The 19,246-nt window shown below is 39.7% G+C and overlaps 1 protein-coding gene across 7 annotated transcripts in view; it reads left to right on the plus strand.

Annotated features, from left to right (window-relative positions):
* Positions 1-495: 495 nt before the first annotated feature.
* Tnrc6c (trinucleotide repeat containing adaptor 6C) overlaps positions 496-19,246 on the plus strand; it is a 118,936-nt gene continuing 100,185 nt past the window's right edge. For all 7 annotated transcript variants that reach the window (XM_071603894.1, XM_071603899.1, XM_071603895.1 and 4 more), the window contains exon 1: positions 496-615. The gene's annotated coding sequence lies outside the window, so the exon portion shown is untranslated. The remainder of the gene's footprint in view (positions 616-19,246) is intronic.

Genomic DNA, 19,246 nt, shown 5'->3' on the forward strand with positions numbered 1-19,246 from the left:
GGGCCGGGACGACTTCCTGTTGGAGGCCGACGCGGGGCGGGGAAGGGGGCGCGAGCGCCCCGTCTGGCTGAAGTGGGGGGAGGGGGGTTCTTGTCAGTTAGAGCAACAAGATGGCCGCGGTGGCAGCTCCGCACCTTTGCGCGACGGCCTCCGGAGCCGCAGCCGCCGCCGCCGGCCGTGCCGCCGCGCTGCCCTGAGTGCCGCCGGTCCCTCCCCGCCGCCCCGTGACAGGCCGCCCCGCGCCTCCGCGCTCCCACCACCGCCGCCACAGGCCCGCCGGAGCCGGAGCCGGAGGCGGAGGGAGCGGAGCGGCCCCGCGCCCCGACCGCCGCCGCCGGCGCCTCGGACCCGGGCCGCGCCGAAGCCGCGTCCCGCCGGGCGCGAGGAGGAGGGCGCGTCGCGGCGTCGCCGGCGCGGGACCTGGACCTGCCGGGACGCGCCGCCGCCCACCCGTCCGCGCCGCCCGCGCCGGGAGCCGAGTCCGCGGCGCCGGCGCTGAGCGGGCCCCCGCCGCTCGAGCGCCCCCGAGGTCCCTGGGCGGCCGAGTGCGCTTTCGCCGCCGCCAGGCCCGCACCGCCGGAGCCCCGCGGAGCCGCCGCCGGGGACGGAGCCCAGGTGAGCGCGCCGCCGCCCCGAGGTCCGCCGCCCTTTGTTCGGCCGGGCCGAGCCGGAGCCGTGCCCCGTGCGACCCGCGTGGGGCGCCGGCCCGGGCCGGCGGGAGGGAGCCCGCGAGCGCGGGGCCGCGGGAAGAGGTGTGCGGACCTCCTGTGTGCCCTGCGGCGGACGTGGTGGGGAGCGTGGGTCGCGAGCATCGCGGTCCCCTCGTATCTGAAACGAGGGCGGTGAGTGAGATCCGGCCCTGAGCCGACAGGCACACGCAGGTTGTGCGTTCCCGCTGGATGGCATGCGGGGGTCCGCAGTGTGCGGGTTCGGGACCCCCGCGGCGTTGTTTGGGTGAGCAGAACGGGACCCGGGGGCGCCGTGCGGGTCTGAAATCAGGTGGATTCGTAACGGTGTTGCGGACTGCGGAGTAATGCGTCCGAGGAGAACGAGCCGCACAACATCTGCAGCGTTATCAGATAACGAAATCCGAGCGCGTCGTCGCCACCTCTGCTTTTAGGGATGCCTTATTTGCACCTTTGCTTCGTGGACGAGATTTAATTAATAGATTTGCATCTGTTAAAGTGTGCAGATGAGAATATACGGGGTCCCTGTGCGTTAACCTGGTCAAGAGACTGTTGGCGCGCAAGCTGGCCAGGGATTTAGAAATCCTGGCGAAGATGAAGGATTGTGCTGGGATGCTGTGCGGGAGCTGGGGGAGGAGGAGCCGCTGGGTCTCGGCTGCACCTATTGCGTTCCAAGGTATCTGACAGTACGCAGTTAGTTGTCTCAGAGCTTTGCCAGATGAAACCTCCATTTGAGTGGTCTGCTCGCTGATTTCTGGGCGTGAAGTGCAGGTTCTGAACTCAAAATGGTGCTCTGTGGATGTCCAAGTAGAATGTGGAGTTGCAAGTTGGAGCCTCCTGGCTGGTTTAATCCATTGTGTTGCTGAGATGGTTTTTCTCAGTAGCTGGTGTTCAGTTGATGTCCTGGGCCAGTATAGGTGGCCCGTCAGTTTATGATCATCACTGAGAGAGGTTTGTACATCTCAGAATGTAATCTGACCCAGCACAAAGCTTATTTTGTGTGAGTTATTTCATACATTTAGACTGGGGTAACTGAATGGATACGCTGGAATGTGGCCTAAATGATTTCAGAGGACAGCGATGGCCGTTTTAAACTGTGTGGGAAGTGCTATTATATATCCTTTCCAGACTTCCTTCGGTACTAAGTGAAAGGATAAATGATAAAACTTAGCCCTAGGTCAGATGAACTTGATAGGCAGAGGGCACCTTGAAGAAATTTACATTATTCCAGAACAACAGAGGTAGTGATGGGCTTTGAACACTTCAGTGTGGCATCTTTAGGATGCTGTTATTGGGGAATATAATACAAAGTAAGGTTTTAAAAATTAGTTGTATTATCTGAATTAATTTTATTGTGTTTAAAGAGCAAAATGTGGTCTGACTAGTTGAAACTTTGTTTATGTGTACTGAAAGGGTCTTTTTCTAAATAAAGCTTTAGTATTTGTATTTGCAAAAGAATAGATATTCTTATAATCTTTTTTTCTCTCACATTGAGTCATAAGAAATTGATAATTAAGCAAATAATAATTGTTTCATTGATTTTTTTTTTTAATTTTTCTGTTTTCAGTTTCACTAATTGCTGCTTTTTTTTTTTTTCTTTTGGTACTGGGGAGCAAATGATAATGGTAAAATAAGTACATCACACATAGACACACTCTTGATTTAATTATATGATATGTCAAGAGCTTTGTAAAAAATAAATAAATAAATCCCCCCCCCCCCCCCCAAAAAAAAAAAGAATCTGATTTTGAACTCTACTTCCATGCTTCTTGTCCAAACCAATTTGACCATTGCCTTGGTTTTACTATTAGAGTGTGAAATTAAGTAAGAATTGACACTGGTCTGTCATAGGACTTAATTTCATTTTGGTATTTAAATGTTCTGATAGTAGTTTGGGATACATGTGAATGTTGGTTTTAGATTTTCTTCTTTACAATGTTTATTATTGTATTTTTTCCCCTAAGTGGCATGTATTTTAACACTTTAACAAAGATTATTTTGTAACAGGTTTGTATTTGTACTTAGTTGGCTCAGGAGTTCTGGAATAAGTAGTTGCCATTAGAGTCCTGATTATGAGGAACAGGGAAGGGGAATGGATTGTTTCATTTGATGTTCTGATGTGGAAGATTAAAAAATAAGTCATATAGGGAGTATACGAGACTTTAAATTATAGGATCTCTCACCAATACCACCTTTTTAGTTTAACAAAAAGCTTTACTGAGATAAATTTTGTGCTTTTCCAAATGTTGTCATCTGGCTCATTTCCAAAACCAAGCCTGTGGATGGGGAAGTCAGAACTGGAGTTGGGCAGCTTTTTTCCATAGTGAAGACAGCTTTTGGTTGGGAAGACCTGAAGGATAAAATTCCTGCAGTGTTGTCTGTTTTTATCACCTCCTCAACAGCAAGGAAGGGTAGGTGGTCCTGAATGTAAACTTGCTCTCTTGGAACCCAGGAAAAAGATGCTAAATTGACTTAAAGGGAAAAAAAAGACCAAGTTAATTTATTTGTCCATTATTTTATTTGAGTTGATAGAGTGTCTTTGGCGTTATACAAGTTCCCTAATAGTTTAACATTTTAAGGTTAAAGAGGCTTTTATATAGATCTTTGTGGTCTTCCCCAGTAGGAATTGGATCCATTAGGTTGCAGATGTATGTTTTAGAAAACTATTTACCACTTAGGGTTTATTGTGCAAAGGTGCTATTTGAGAAGATTTATAAGAAAGAAAATAGGTTGGCTGTGAGTCTGAGGCTCATCCACATATCAGGATAGTGTCTGAGACAGTAATGATCCGGGAATGGAGCAAGGAAAAACCACTCAGAACTAAAGCTTGTAAAGAAGCATGAGAAACGGAGAAGGAGGCAGGGACAGATTTATGGACACCCTGGAGAAAGATGAGTGGAGGGGGCAGGAAGCAGCTGGAGCCCCCAACAGGCTAGTAAGAAGGGTTCTGAGGAAGCAGGAAGAGCCAGGTGACTGTTTTTATCTGTTTGGTTTGGGTTGTTTTTGTTTCTTTTGAAAGTGCTTTGGCTTCTTTCTTGCAGTTTTGTGACAATTAAATGTTTGTTGTTGTAGTTGTTGTTGTTTTTGCCTTTTTTCAAACTCTGTGGCAGAGGGTCTTCCCATATTTTAGATGAGCAGTGGTGAAATATCTTAAAAGTACAGGTGATACAGTCTCTCACACCACAGCTGTCTTCACAGCAAAGGTGATTGGATTTTAGTTTTTCAGTAAAGATACTTAACATCTTAATCATTTTGGTCTGAAAATGCCAGAGATTGCAATAGGGAGAGCAAAATGTCAAATGAAAACTGGCCAATCGTTTTGTGGAAAGTAGGTCTTGGATTTTGTCTAACTATGACTATCTAAATTTTTACAAACTAGCTTTTAAATAATTGTGCAGTTGTGAGGACAGCATTTTTTTAAGCAAAATAATACACAGTAAGCTTCCTTGAAGTAGACTTTAATGTAATAAATGTGTTTCTATTTACAGATTTTCAGCTTATACACAACTTTTTCAGGAATTGAATTATTAAAAATATAAAGATTATGTGCCAGAAATAACTGTCTAACCTTGGGTAGAGTGTGTGTGATGTTGAAACCAAGCAATGTGTAACCCTTACCCAGAGAATGCATTGAGTACCTCTTTAAAATAGTCATACAAGGTTTCTGTTGCATCTAAGCTGTTTACTTGTCTAATGAAAAGTAGAATGTGTGTTTTTAAATTCTCCAGTTGCAGTATAAGAAGGTTATACATGTTAAAAAATGATTAAGTCTATACCCTTAGTGTCATTTTTAGAATTATACTGAAAATAAATTATTTTCTTGGCATCAGATGTTTTCAGTGAATGAAGAAGCTGTTGCAGGGATGGAGAACTATTTGTTAAGAATGCATTCCTCCCATGCAACCCTCAAAAAACTACAGAGATGTGTGCAGAGCTGGACAATCTGGATATCCAGCCATGAAACATCCCTGCTACAGCACAGATAGTGTGGTGCACTCTCCTGAGCTGTGAACCTCACTCAACAAGAGGGGCAGATTTGGGAAAGCAACCTTCACTGCTGTTTTCAACTCTTAATATTCTTGATGGCCCTCTGAGTCCCAGCTGTGTGTTCGGACTTTGATTTTCTATGATATATAAAATGGACAAAAATACAGCTTCTAAATATATGCCTCTTGTGGGCCATTGAATTTTAAGTATTTGTTCCAAGGAGTGTTGAGTTGCCTGTCTCACCGCCTACCTTCCTCTTTTTTTGCTTGTTTGCTGCAACACATCTTTCCTGTTGGAGACAACAGGAAACATACATGATCATGAGCCACATGGCTCAAGGAGTCTCAAAGCTGGCTTCCAGAGAGCTGCAGGATGGATTGGTCTGACGGGGCATAGTTTTTACTTTACTTCTTCATAAACCTTTCTGAGACAACAAAAAGTTTCAATTTTTATTTCACACGTATGAAAGTGAAATACAGTGTACAATTATGTCAGCTTGCTGTCATCATAAGTATTTTTTGTGACCACCAGCTCTCTGTATGATTACAAACGGTTCCTGTGATCCTCTAGGATACAAATATTTGAACAGCTCTTTTTTTCTTTACTTTAAAGCCTTTATTTTCCTTCTTTGGACCTTTTAGAAGTGAATCCTCTTTATACCTTTGTAACATCTATCCTCTGACTGCAGGCCTGTGATTCAAAACATCAAGTCATTTTCCTCAGCAGTTGGATAACTTCTGTCTATAATTGACTCCTTTACCAACATGCAGACTGTCTTTTGACATTACCGACTGATGCCAAATGCGAATTTATGGCAAAATGGTTATTGAGAATGGGTATCATTTGAATTCATTTTATGTGTACAGTCTAGCTATTAACACTAAGATCTCTCTCAGCTAAAATCATTTGCTTGGCTTGAGCCTGGCAAAGGTATTGTTTACTTTTTATTCCCAAAGATAATTTATTTTTAATTGCTCTTTTAATAAGCCAGGAAAACCTAAGTTAAAATAGCAACTGGGAATTAAACTAAGATCTGAAATTGGGAAATGGCAGCGCAGGCACAGCCTATGCCTTTGCAACCATTCTTGCCTGGAAACAATGTCAACAAGGGTCGTTCAGAAATTAAGAGAGAGGGGATGTGATGCTGGGGTTGGGGCTCAGCAGTACTCCGCTAACACGTGCGAGGCCGTGCGATCCTCAGCACCACATAAAAATAAATAAAGGTATTGTGTCCAACTACAACTAAAAAATAAATATTTAAAAAAAATAGAAAAGAGAGGGGATGCAAAATTATTCTTGGGTTGCATTATGTTCTCTCACACTGCATAGGAAATATAAAAAACTGAGAGCAAGGAGAGAGTGTGCAGTGGGGGAAACTCAACAGGCTGCTCTTCAGGAGGCTGTGGGCTAATGCTTTGGACAGGGTTTCTTTTGGTAGGGGTCGCAGCAGGGGAAGAAGGTGATCATCATGTGGGAGCAAGTGCATTTGCAAGGTTGGGTGAGAGTATTTAATATTTTCTCAGGCAACCAGATTTGTTTTAAAATAATCCTCAAATAGGTACAACTAATATTTGGGCATTTATTGTGTGCCAAGAACATGGGTATTATTTAATCCTTACAGCACTCCTCTAAAGTGGTTGCTTTTATTATTCCCGTTTTGTAGATGAGCAGGTAGAGACACAAAAAAGGAAGTAATTTCCATTTACAGCTTGTAGGAGGTGATGCCAAAATTTAAACTCAGTATATGTCAAAGCCCTCATACATAGAAATAGCTTTGTTTATTTTAATAACCTCTTAGTTAATCTTTCTTCTTTTCCACTGTGTCCCACCAATCTAACTGCTAGTATTATCTAAATGCTTTCTGAGCATCTTCTGTGTGTTAGCTCATCCAATCCTCAGCAGCATTTTGTAAGGTGTAGGTACTGGTATTCTGTTCATTTTATATACAGGGAAGTTGTGACTGATGAGGTTGAATAATTGCCCAAAGGTGGAGCCTTGATAAGTGTGTCTAGGTCCTCTGATGCCAGAGCCTGAGCTCCTCCTCATTCCACTGTTCTGCCTTCTAAAGCCCAAGCCTGGTCCCATTCCTTCCTTTATTCCACGAAAACTACATGCCTTCTTCCTGCAGCAGCCACAGTGAAGGAAATGCACTTTCCCTGTTCTCCTGGAGTTGTTCTGCTAGTGATGCTGAGAGAGAGGGGCACTACACAAGTTTTTTGTTTTGTTTTTTTTCCCCTGTAGTTGTAGACAGAATGCCTTTATTTTGTTTCTCTTTATGTGGTGCTAAGGATCACCTGACACGTGCTAGGCAAGCACTCTGCCATTGAGCTACAGCCCCAGCCCTAAATAAGCTTTTTAAAACAAGGTTTAAAAAGAGAGCCAGCAGTAAATGTTTGAAAAAGCCACATACACATTCAACAAAAATCTAGGTAGTATGTAATGGCACAGCCTCCCACTTGAGGATGCAAATCAAAATATTAGACACTTGGGAAGTCTAGCTGAAAAGGAAATATGCTAATAAAGGTAACTTTATTAATTCAGTATTTCTCAAACTTGTATGACCACTGAGCATGGTTTTCCCTCATACCTTTTGGCTCAGGAGAACTAAAAGTTCCATTTAAAACAAAACTAAATGGGAAATGCAGGGAGAGAGTGTTCAGTTAGTCATTTAGAATAGAGGATCTGTGGGTCAGTGTGACAGACAAGACTTGGCTTGAAATGAATGGGTCCTGAGAGACTGAAAGCATTTGCTTGGATGAAAAGGATATTCTACAAGGAGATAAATGGGCAAGCCACATTTGGGGGCTATCTTAGAACATGTCTAACACAATGGCTGGGACATAGTATGGGCCAGTACATTTATTGAGTAAATCAGCACTGAGGACTCACAGTAAGGGAGGGTTTTGTATTGGAGTGAGGTTTATTTAGAAGGGGCTGCATTGGGTAGGACCTCCATAGTTTGGTGGGGAACTGTGAATGGCTGTTGATGGGCTTGATGGACTTCTCAAATGGTAGATAGGAAACTCCCTTTGAGTGGAGGTACAGCATTGAAACTATGTCTGTTATAGCTGTCTGTGAAGTGGTGCAAGCTTGGACAAGCATAATGGTGGGGTGAAACTGAAAAAGTGTTAGGAAGACTCTCCAGGACAAAATAATATACAGTGGTTGGTGTCAGTTGTTGGAAGGATTGGGTTCTAAGAGGTGAGGCAGCTAGTGCTTGCTTTTTTTCTTAGACTGGGCCAGACTTTGAATTAAGTCCTTCTTAATGCTGGGCTGGAGATGTGGCTCAGTGGTAGAGCACTTGTTTAGTGGGCCCTGGATTCAGTCTCTAGCAAGGCAAAAACAAAAAATCCTAATATTAGATACTAACTAGGGAAAGATGACACATTAGATAGCAGTTTTAGGAGAGTTTATTGTATGAGATTGCATTCCTAGTAGAGATTTGAGTCAACAGCGTAAATCCAAGCATGTAATGAGGCATGTAATAATAGGACTATGCTATGAATTATGGTGAATACTTTCAATGAAATTAAATTTTCTTAGTATCATACTCATAAAAAATTCTTAACCCAGACTTTATATAACAGTCCCACATTTACAGTAAACTTCATGGATATGGAATAATGACAGAAAAAAAAAATCTTCACAGAGTTGCAAGGAAATGTAAGATTGAACTATAACTGGAGCATCACCAGTAACAGCTGTGTTGAAGTTACTAGTACTTTTTAAAGATTTGATAAATTTAATATACTCTTTAAACTTGAAGAGTAGATTTTTTTTTTTTTTTTTTTTTACCCCAGTGCTGAGGATCAAATTTTGCCTCATGCAAGCTAAAAAAGTTCACTACCATTGAACTACACTCCCAGCCAGGAATAATAAATTATCTTTTCACAAAGAAAAAAATTAAAACAACTAAGTGGACCTTTCTTTTTTACTCCTTTGGAGTGGGGTAGGAAAGCTTTCAAATGGATAAAATAGTTTTTTATCTTCCCACAGTCGGGTAGTAAGATTTTAGCCACTGTTGTGCTTTTGTATATGAGTTTTTTTAATATATTTTAATTTTTTGTAGGTGTAGATGGACACAACACAATGCCTTTATTTTTAATGTGGTGCTGAGGATTGAACCCGAGTCTGCCCGTGTTAGAGGAGTGCTCTACTGCTGAGCCACAATCCCAGCCCATGTGAATAAGTTTTTATTTAATTAACGTGAGGATTATTATTTATCTTTCCTATTCACCTTAGATTTTAAACCCCAGCATAGTCCCTTGCAGATTAATGCAAAACATCTTCACTGTTTTGGTTTTTTTTTATTAGATTGAGTTACTTGTTAACAGGGATAATATGTTCGTTTTGTAATCCCTATATAATCTATATATTTTGTGGCTATTAAAATAAAATTCTTCAGTTTTGAGCCATCTGTTTCTTCAGAGATGTTGCTTCCACAAATGATCATGGGGACAGGAGCTTGATCATCTGATGCTTTTTCTGTTTTTAGTCCCTTGGAATAATGACCCAACCATGATTCAGTGTGTGAGGCTGCTGCAGCTTAGAGGAATTAGTCCATCTTAGTCTCCTGGGGATCCTTGTGCAGCTTTTGTAAGGTTACCTGGAGGGTTGGGCAGAAATGACGTATGACATTTCTTACACATTACAACTTTAGGTTTGAATTGTCTGGTTAGCATAAACTCATTTTTCTATTATTTAGGAAGGATTGTGGAAGTAAGGGTATTTTTAAAAGATATTATCACAATTCCTTTTCTTAAAATCACTTCATGTTGATTTATGATGTTTATTTATTTATTTATGGTGCTGGGGATCCAGCTGCGGGCTTCATGCTTGCTAAGCAAGCTCTCTGCTACTGCGATGAACCCCAGCTTATAGATGTAGTTATTAAGTAGCTTACACATATGCCTATTTAATTAGGTGGCAAAACTTTGATTAGGTAGGTCCTAGAGCCTAAGAAAATGTTTTCTTTTAACTTGTGATTTGCGAACTAAATCTTAAATCAGTGAACATCAATTTCAGTATTCTGCTAGCAGGAACACCAAAAAAAAAAAAAAAAAAGCCATTAGTTTCTCTTGCTTTTTATTTATCTTTCCCACATCCTTCCCCCTTGTTTCCATTTGTTCTCCTGAAGCTTTTTGCTTTAGAGATGGGAATAAATGCCTGGTTTGCAGCCATAGAGTGAACAGGGTGCTCTCCTCTCTTCTGTGTTGTATGCTGCTAAGTCTGTTGGTTGAAGATTTCAGTCCACAGCTGCTGTACCACCATGTTCAGACTGATTTTAATTACCTTTAAAAATCTGAGAAGTCTTTGGGGCCCCAAATTTGATCTGTAGTATTTGAACTGTTCATAAAAACCTTTTATCAGATGTTACATATTTCTAATGGTTTGGAAGTTTACCGCCTAGATAGTATCATTTGAGGCCCTAAAGAAATGTTAAGAGAACACTACTTTGATTTGTCTACAAGAAACATTATTTATATTTGAAAACCCCCACCCCCATTTCTGACTCTGGCATTAGGAATGCAGCTTAGGCAGGAGTGTGCCTGGAAGACAAACAGAACTCATGGATTGGTTTTTTGTTTTTTCTGCCACAGTAGCAAGTTTTTCTTGGAGCATTACTTGAAAATTAACATTACTGAAAATTTTAAGCCCATTTAAAGGGATTCTAGTTTTGATCCAAGTTATAAAAAGAGAGAAGACATTTCTGTAAAAAAAATCTGTGTCACCTTGAAACTAGAGTGCTTTAGTTAATGGGGTAAGCTGGAAGGAAGCCGCCTTTGATATATAAGAGCAGCATGTGAATGGGTGATAGCAGCCTTTCTTCTAATTCATCCACTTCCTATTCAATCTCAAATCTCAGTTGGAAAGCAATTTCCCTCATTTGACCCATTTTTCTTCTGCACTATATCTTTCTTCTGGTTCTTCAACACAAAAAGTTTGCAGGAACCATGTGTCTGCCTTAAAGACTCACTAAACATGGAGATTCAGGTACCTGGTTTTGCATAAGCATATTATCTTTTGATTCATTATTTGGCTGCCTGGGTTGGAAGTGATTTTATTAAATTTTATATCATAGTTTTCAGAAGAGATACATGTTAAGTGACAGAGTAGTAGAGAGGCTTATGGATATAGAAAAAAATAGGAGACATGGAATGTAGCTCTAATTTTAGCAGGAGAAAATTTAAGGATCTTGTAAGTTTAAAAACATAGATAGAATAAGACTAATGTGAATATGTCCATATTGTAAATGTCTCTTTACCTGGAGACCTAGGTCTTTTGAATTTGTTCTCTAAGTTAATCTGTTAGTGATATCATTAACATATCCAGTGGTCACAATTTTGACATGCTGTCATGTGATAACATTTATTTCACATCTTTGGCTTATACAGTGCTTAAATTGACTTCTATTCTTTTCAAATTCTAAATTTCCTAAAATTCCTAACATTTGAGCCAATCATCTTTATGAAAGCTTCTCCTAACTTTACTCCTAGTCTAGTAAGTTTTCCCTTTTCTGCTCCTTTGGTGATCTCATTCAATCCTGTGACTAAACATGCATACCCACTGAAGATTCTCAAGTTTAATATCACCAGCCTAAACTACTCAAGCCCATCTTGATAAAAAAGGCATATGTAAAAAAAAGTACAAACTACAGCAAGTTAACATCATACTGAAGGGGGCAAATGACTGAAAGCTTTCTTCCTAAAATTGGGACCAAGAAAAAAACATCAATTCTCTTCACGTCTTTTCAACATTATACTGGAAATTATAGCTGTGCTATAACAAAAAAAGTCCCTAGAGAAAAGAAGTAAACTGTCCTTACTTACACATGGCGTGGTCCAGCATGTAAGAAAAACCCTAAGGAATCCACAAAAAAGTTACCAGAACTAGTAAATAATCCCCAACACTAAAAATAAAAAAAGTTAAATATAAATTCATCATACGATCCAATAAGTTCCTCTGCTCCTTCTCTAACCTAAGACAGATAACCACGTGTCTACAGAGAGCACAAACATGGATGACATTCATAGAACCCAACAAGTGGAAAGAGTCCAAATGGCACCTGCTGGTGAATGGATAAAGGAGGTGTCGTCATATGTGTGTACAGTGGAAAGATGAACCTCAAAGATATATTAAGTGAAAGAAACCAGATTTTATTTATGGAATAGTTTCAGAAAAAAACAAATCTATAAGGATCTAAAAGTATATTGGTTGTGTTTTAGGACTGACAATAAAGGGGATTGGCTACAAATGGGATGAGTAATATTTGGGGAGTAATGAAAATGTTCTGAACCTGGATGCTGAATGATGATTATTATGACCACATAACTCTGTAAATTCACTATAATTTTTTTTTTTTTTGTATCAGGTATTAAGCTCAGAGGTGCTTAACCACTGAGTAACATCCCTACCCCTTTTGTTCTTAATTTTGAGACATGGTCTCACCAGGCTGTTTAGGGCCTTACTAAATTGCCGAGGCTGGCTTTGAACTTGGAATCCTCCTGCCTTGCCTCCTGTGCTGCTGCGAGTACAGGTGTGTAGCACTGTACCCAGCTATAATTTTTTTTTTTTTTAAAGGAAGAATAAAGCCTTTATCTTAAGGTGTAATTGGTGTGATCTGAAAGTGCACATTCAAATGGACATACTTGGGCTGGGGATCTAGCTCAGTTGGTAGAGTGCTTGCCTTGCATGCACAAAGCCCTGGGTTCAATCCCAGCACCACCACCACACACACAAAAAAAATTGGATATACTTATTAAACATTTTAACTTTATTTTTTATTAAAAATGGGAAGGTGTCTGTTTGCTTGATCTTGGCGGGGGTTCATATTAGACTGCTACATCCTGTCTGGATAATGGTGATAATGGGTTGCAGTAACAATATTATTAATAAGCATAGTATTCTGCTTATCAGCTATTTCCAAGAATAAGTCTTAACTAAAACAATTTCAAGTTCATAGTTCTGAGTTGTTTGTTTTGTTTTTATAAAATATGTAGGAACAAAAAAGTTCATAATTCTAGGATGAGGGTATTTGTTGCTTAGTAGAAGAGTACTTGGCTAGCATGCAGGAGGCCACAGATTTGATACCAGCAAGGGGGAAGTGGATTGTGTAGTAGGGAGTCTACAGAAGAGAAAACTGAGACCCAGAGAGGTATATATGACTTGCTGAGATCAGAGAGCCGCATCTTGCAGAAAACTAGTTCTATGCCTTTTTAGCATAGGTAAATGAGAAAGACAATTTGTAAAATAGCAAACTTTTATTTAAAGTTCATGTTGCAAATAACACAAGAAAGGCAATTCAAGAAATCAGGATTTGTAAAAACTTAACCCAGTTAATACAATTTAAATATGACACTAAGGAGGATTAGAAAGAAAGTCTCCCAGCCGGACACAGTGGTGCATGCCTGTAATCCCAGTTGCTGGGGAAGCTGAGACAGGAGGATTTTGAGTTCAAAGCCAGCCTCAGCAACAGCGAGGCACTAAGCAACTCAGTGAGACTCTGTCTCTAAATAAAATACAAAATGGGACTGGGGATGTGGCTCTGAGTTCAATCCCTAGTACCAAAAAAAGAAAAAGACAAGAAAGAAAATTCTTCTAGTCAGTTGTTTGATGCCCAGATATCTTATTACCCCTAGTAAAGTTTTTTAAAAAGCATATTTTATATTAAAGTTTATTTCCTACATAAATTAATCTGCATGTATTTACAATATACCTTTCACTAAATTTTTCTCCTCCTTTTGCATTGCAAGGGTTTGAATCCAAATGTGTTCCACCACTGAGCTGCATTCCCAGCCTTTTTTATTTTTTATCTTGAAACAGGGAATCTCTGAGTTGCCTGGGATGGCCTCAAACTTGGGATCTTCCTGCCTCAGCTTCCCAAGTCTCTGGGATTAAGGCATGTGCTATCATGCCCAGCTCAATAAAACCTTCATATATGTATACACTTGTGAAACCTTCACCACATGAACATATCTGTCAAGGTTAAGTTTTGAAGTATGTTGGTGAGAGGGGATGTGAGGAACTATGGTTGAGGGGAACAGAAACAACATTTTAAAAATTGGGTATCACTGGAAAGATGATGGTGGGAACGTTGTGCCTTTCATGAGTTTGCCTATAAATGCAGCTACACATGGCAGTTTTCAAAATATTTGTCATTCTTATAAGAAGGTAATTTTTTGTTGTTTAGTATTATTTAATCAAACTTTTTTCTTTTTGGGATAAAAATCTGTTCTTTTCAAAATGTAGGAAAGCATGATAGCCAGTGCAATGGCCCACATTTGCAATCCCAGATACTTGGGAGGTTGGGGCAAGAAGAAATTCAAGTTTGAATCCAGCCTGGGAAACTTAGCCAGATCCTGTATCAAAATAAAAACAAAAAGTGCTGGGGATGCTCATTGTTAGAGTGCCCTTGGGCTAAGTTCCTAGAACCATAGGAAGGGAGGGAGGGAGAGAAGTAGGGTTGTCATTAGACTTTGGAATTTCATATACAAGTAAAATTTTAACAATAAAAATAGTAACCAACATATGGTGGCCATCTTTTTTAGTCTTGGCATATAAGACACTTGAATAAAAAACTGCCACCAGTAAATGTTATTATAGAAAGGATGTCATCTTACAGAAGAGTCCTATAAATTAAGTAAATGTACCTATGAAAGTTTACCTCATCATCCTTACTTTTCTCATTCTGTGCAATCATAAAACTTTCTCACTTGCCAGTAACCAGTATTTGAGGACCACTGTGGCAGTGTGGTGTTGGGAGTTGTCAATTCTAGGTTATATTTCTAGGAATGCCACTAATCGGCTAGATGACTTCAGGGTTGTTTTTGTTTTCCATGACCTTCATTTACTTAGCTGGAAGAGGTTGTTGGGCACCGTCACAGGTTGTTGTCAGGACTAGGCAAAAGAGTGTGAGAGCCTTGGTTTGTGGGTGTGCCCACAGAAGGTATGCAGTCTGCTCCTCACTGTCACACTTTGTGCTTCCTTGTGCTTTCATGACTATAACTTAAAAAAACATGTTTTTTAACCCTATCATGAACATGACCATATAATCAATTTGATATAATTTGTAAGGTGGGGAGGATGTTTTAGCCTGAAAATATCCACAAGTACTGGATTATAAAATTATTATTTGAAACCAGGCATGGTGGTGTGTGTCTGTAATCCCAGTGGCTGAGGAGGCTAAAGCAGGAGGATCACAGATTGGAGACCAGCCTGGGTAGCTTAGTGAGATGCTGTCTGAAAATAAAAAATAAAAAAGCTGGGGTCAGTGGTAAAGTGCCCCGGGTTTAATCTCCTAGTACCGCAAAGAAAGGCGGATGGATGGATGGATGGACGGACAGATGGATGGATGCATAGATAGATAAAAAATAATTGAGAAAAGATGAGGGATAGAGATCAAATTTATATTCTTTAAGAATATCAGGATATCTTCTTGTGATCACATTGTCAATTTATTTCATACAGAGAAGCCAGTCAAGTTTCCAGAAATACTTATAAAAATATCTCCCTTGGCATTTAATAATCATAATGTGGTAATGTTGGTTCTTTGTTGATGAATTTATTCTGTAGGATCAGATGCATAAGATACATAGTCACTTATAGCTTGATTTTCACCTTCATTTTAGAGTTAGGTTAAAGAGGAAGAAGTAAAATAGAATGCTTAACATTGCTACTCAGAATACAGAGTGTATGAATCATATGGCAAATGTTTCTAGGTAGCGTCTTTCTTGTAGTACTTAGACCTTCAACACTTTATGATGATTATATTTGTATAGATTTTCTTCCTTCTTCTAGATGATAAACTCCTTGAAAGCAGGATTCATGTTTAATGTAGTTTTGATAAAACTTAGCTTATTGATTGATACCTAGTAGATATGCAGTAAATATTGCATAAATGATTGATTACCTATACTATCTTCTGATATCAAGTTTCTCTTCAAAGTTTGATGAGTTAGAGTGATTAAATTGTAGTGAATAAAAATACCTCATTTTCAATTCTATTAACAACTTTTCTACCTTTCTAACCTCCAGTAATTCTAAAGTTTTGGGTAATAAAAAGGAACTCCCCATCTCCGAAACAAAATATGTTTTATAACATAGTGAAAAACAAAAAGCAGGGTTTTTGTTGTTGTTGTTTTGTTGTTGTTGTTATTGTTGTTTTTTAAGTTAAAAGGAAACCAATATTTATTGAGCTCTAGCTTTGTGCTAGGACCGGATCTTAACTTTAAAAATAGTCATACTTCCCTTAAGAATACAGAAAAACCCACGTAGAACCAGGACAAAATTTTAATTATAAAATAATTTATCTCCTAGGATGTGAGGGTGCAGGTCAGTAGTAGAGCTTGTGCTCAACATGTGTGAGACCCTGGGGTCTATTCCCAGCACCATGAAAAAGAAAAAAGAAAAGAATGTATCTCCTAAGAGTTTCTCCTTTTCAGATGTTCATACGTTTTGTAGTTACTTTTAAATTGTCTTGGAATTTAGAGGGATAATTATCCAGTTTATTTAATGAATCTAGCTTAATTGTGATATTAAAAAATGAAAAATGGTCGCCAAAACTCTAACTTTGGGTTTGTTTTTGAGATTAATATAATTTTTCAGAAAATATAATTCATCAGTATTTCTTTAAAATATCCTCTAAAGAGATAAATTCAACATTAAAAATATAATATTAACATCGGGCTGGGGATGTGGCTCAAGTGGTAGCACGCTCGCCTAGCATGCGTGAGGCACTGGGTTCGATTCTCAGCACCACATTAAAATAAAGTAAAGATATTGTGTCCACCTAAAACTAAAAATAAATATTAAAAAAAAAAAGGTCAAGTAAGGGTTGTCTTTTGGTATGCACAGAACTCTGCTGATATTCTTCTACAGCCATAGATAAAGAAATCTGTAAGGTTGTCCCACTGCTTCCTAGAGAGGTGTTCACTAAGTCAGCCTCTGTTTAGATGTCTGCTTGTGGCCAAGGCAGTCCAGCTGTGGCTGCCCAATCTGTTGCCGAGAACTAAAAAGAGAACTGACACCTGTGAGAAGGCACTGGACAGTCCAGTACATCAGGGACTTTTGAGAGAAGGGAGACCTACAAGACAGAGTGATCATGTTTGGTGCCACATGATCCTCCCAGGGCTTTTATTTGCCTCCCCAAAGTTGACTGAAAAGCTGAACAGAAAGCTGAGATTTCAGCAGGTGCATAAGGCTCAAAGCCACACTTGGAGATGAGGAAGGACTTTGGCATACATTCCAGATTTCAGTTGGAACAACCCACCCCTCCATAAAGCAACTTACCCTCAGAGTTGGAGGAATTTAAAAATGATCCTGAAACCGTTGAATCCGCTGGAAGAGACTAAAGCAAATGGTCCCTACTCTTAAGTATTCTTAGAAGCAAAACTCAGTTCTGTATAGAGGATGGTAACGTTGTCCAGAACCTCACACTGTCTACACAATGTTTCACATGCAAGATCAACAGTCAATCGAATAATAGGAATGTAGAAAGATTAAGCATGAAGAAAAAGACAGTAAGGTCATCTACAGGAGATAACAGATATTAGGGTCATCGGATGTGGAGCTTAAGGGAATGTTGAATTATTTATGGTCACTAAATTAGATGACAAATGGAGAATTTGAGCTGGAAACTGTAAAAATACTTAATGGAAATTTTATAATGAAAAGTATCATAGCTCAAAATAGAAATTCAACAGGAAAGTGTATAGTTAGAATACTCATAGTGGAAGGAAGAATTAGTGAACAGGAAGATAGACTACAAAAGGACATCCATGCCAAGCACAGGGACAAAAGAATGGAAAGTAAAAATAAAAGGAAAACAAAGATATTCAAGAAAACAAATAGGATCTGTTACAAGTCTGAAATACTTACAGTTGGAATCTCAGGAGAGCAGAAAGAATAGATCGGAAGCAATATTTAAAGAGATACTGATTGAGAATCTTATAATAAAAGAGGGAGAAGGAAAGAAAGAAAGAATAAAGAGAAAATTGCTAAAACAAAAAACCCAAATCCTAAAATCAGCCAAAGGCATAAACCTGACATAGTGGAATGTGCCCATAGTCCCAGCCAGTGGCTGAAGCAAAAGGTATGCTGGAGGCCAGGAACTCGAGGCCTGTGTGGGTAAGATAGAGAGACTAGGTCTCAACAGATAAAAGGAAAAGTCAGGTGAAAGAGAAAGACCCATTATCTTTACAGGAGCCACAATAAAGACTGATGATCTGTTCTTCAGAGGAAATGGAAATCAGAACGTGGAAGAAATAGCTGCCAACTGGAAATATATATCAAGCAAAGATATCATTCAAAAATGAAAGTAGAATATAGACGTTCTCAGACAGAAAAACAAAAGTTTGAGAGATTTCTCACCAGCAAATCAACAGTAAAGGAACTGTAAAGAAGTTCTTCCAGGGCTGGAGTTATGGCTCGGTGGTAGAGCACTCCTAGCTTGAGTGAGGCACTGGGTTTGATCCTCAGCACCACATAAAAATAAATAAATATAGGTATTGTGTCCATCTACAACTAAAACATATTTTTACAAAGAAGAAGAAGTTCTTCCAGTAAAAGGAAGATTATCCCAGATAGAAGTTGGAGATGCAAGAAAGAATGAAGAGCACTGGGAAGGATAAATCAATTAATAAATCTAATGTAGTATTAACTTCTAAAACAGTAAAACTGGCAAATGATAGCAGCACAAAAAGCTGAAAGAGGTAAAATACAATTTAGATGTCCCAAGGTCCTTACAGTTTGTACTAAATTTCAGTGAGTCGTGGGTAAATAATGTCATATCTAAAGCAATCCTTCCCACTCAGTTTAGTGACAGAATCACATCCTTATTTCGAAGACATAACTCAGCAAACTTCAAGCCCTGAACCAAGTCTAGCCTGTTATTTACTTTACTCAATTATGATTTCTGGGGTGTCATGCTCATTAATCCACAGACTCTCCATGGCTGCTTTCATACTTCAACTCCAGAACTGAGTAGGTGGAGCAGAGACCGAATGGCCTACAAAGCTCAAAATTATTTACTGTCTACCCTTAATAGAGTTTTCTATCTCCTAGGTCTTGTGGACTGAATGTTTTTGTCTCCCCCTGTTCCTATGTTGAAATCTTAACCTCCAGTGTTATGACATTAGGAGATAGGGCCTTTGGGAGGTATCAGGTCCTGATGGTGGAGCCCTCCTAAGTGGAAATTGTATTCTTGTTAGGAATAGACACAAGAGAGCTTCCTTCTTGCCTATGTTCTCCCCCATGTAGGCACACAGAAGACAGCCATCCCACAAGCCAAGAGAAGGGCCCTTAAATGATCATAGACTTCCCGGTCTGCAGAACTGTGAGAAGTTCATGTTGTTTAAGGTACCAATCTACAGTGCTTTTGTTAGTAGGATCTAGCATATCTGTGTTAGTAGAACTAGCATATCTGTGCTAGGACATCCATTGTCTATAATGAATTACCTTCTTTGCTTGTAGGATGGTGAAAAGACTATTAAAAATAGTCACCTGGAGCATTATTCTGTGGTGGAACTCAAGTTGAGGAAAGGTCCTCTAGAGTAAAAGAATAGAATTTGTAAATT

The sequence above is a fragment of the Marmota flaviventris genome, chromosome 17 (assembly GCF_047511675.1).
Source record: "Marmota flaviventris isolate mMarFla1 chromosome 17, mMarFla1.hap1, whole genome shotgun sequence".
Classification (NCBI taxonomy): domain Eukaryota; kingdom Metazoa; phylum Chordata; class Mammalia; order Rodentia; family Sciuridae; genus Marmota; species Marmota flaviventris.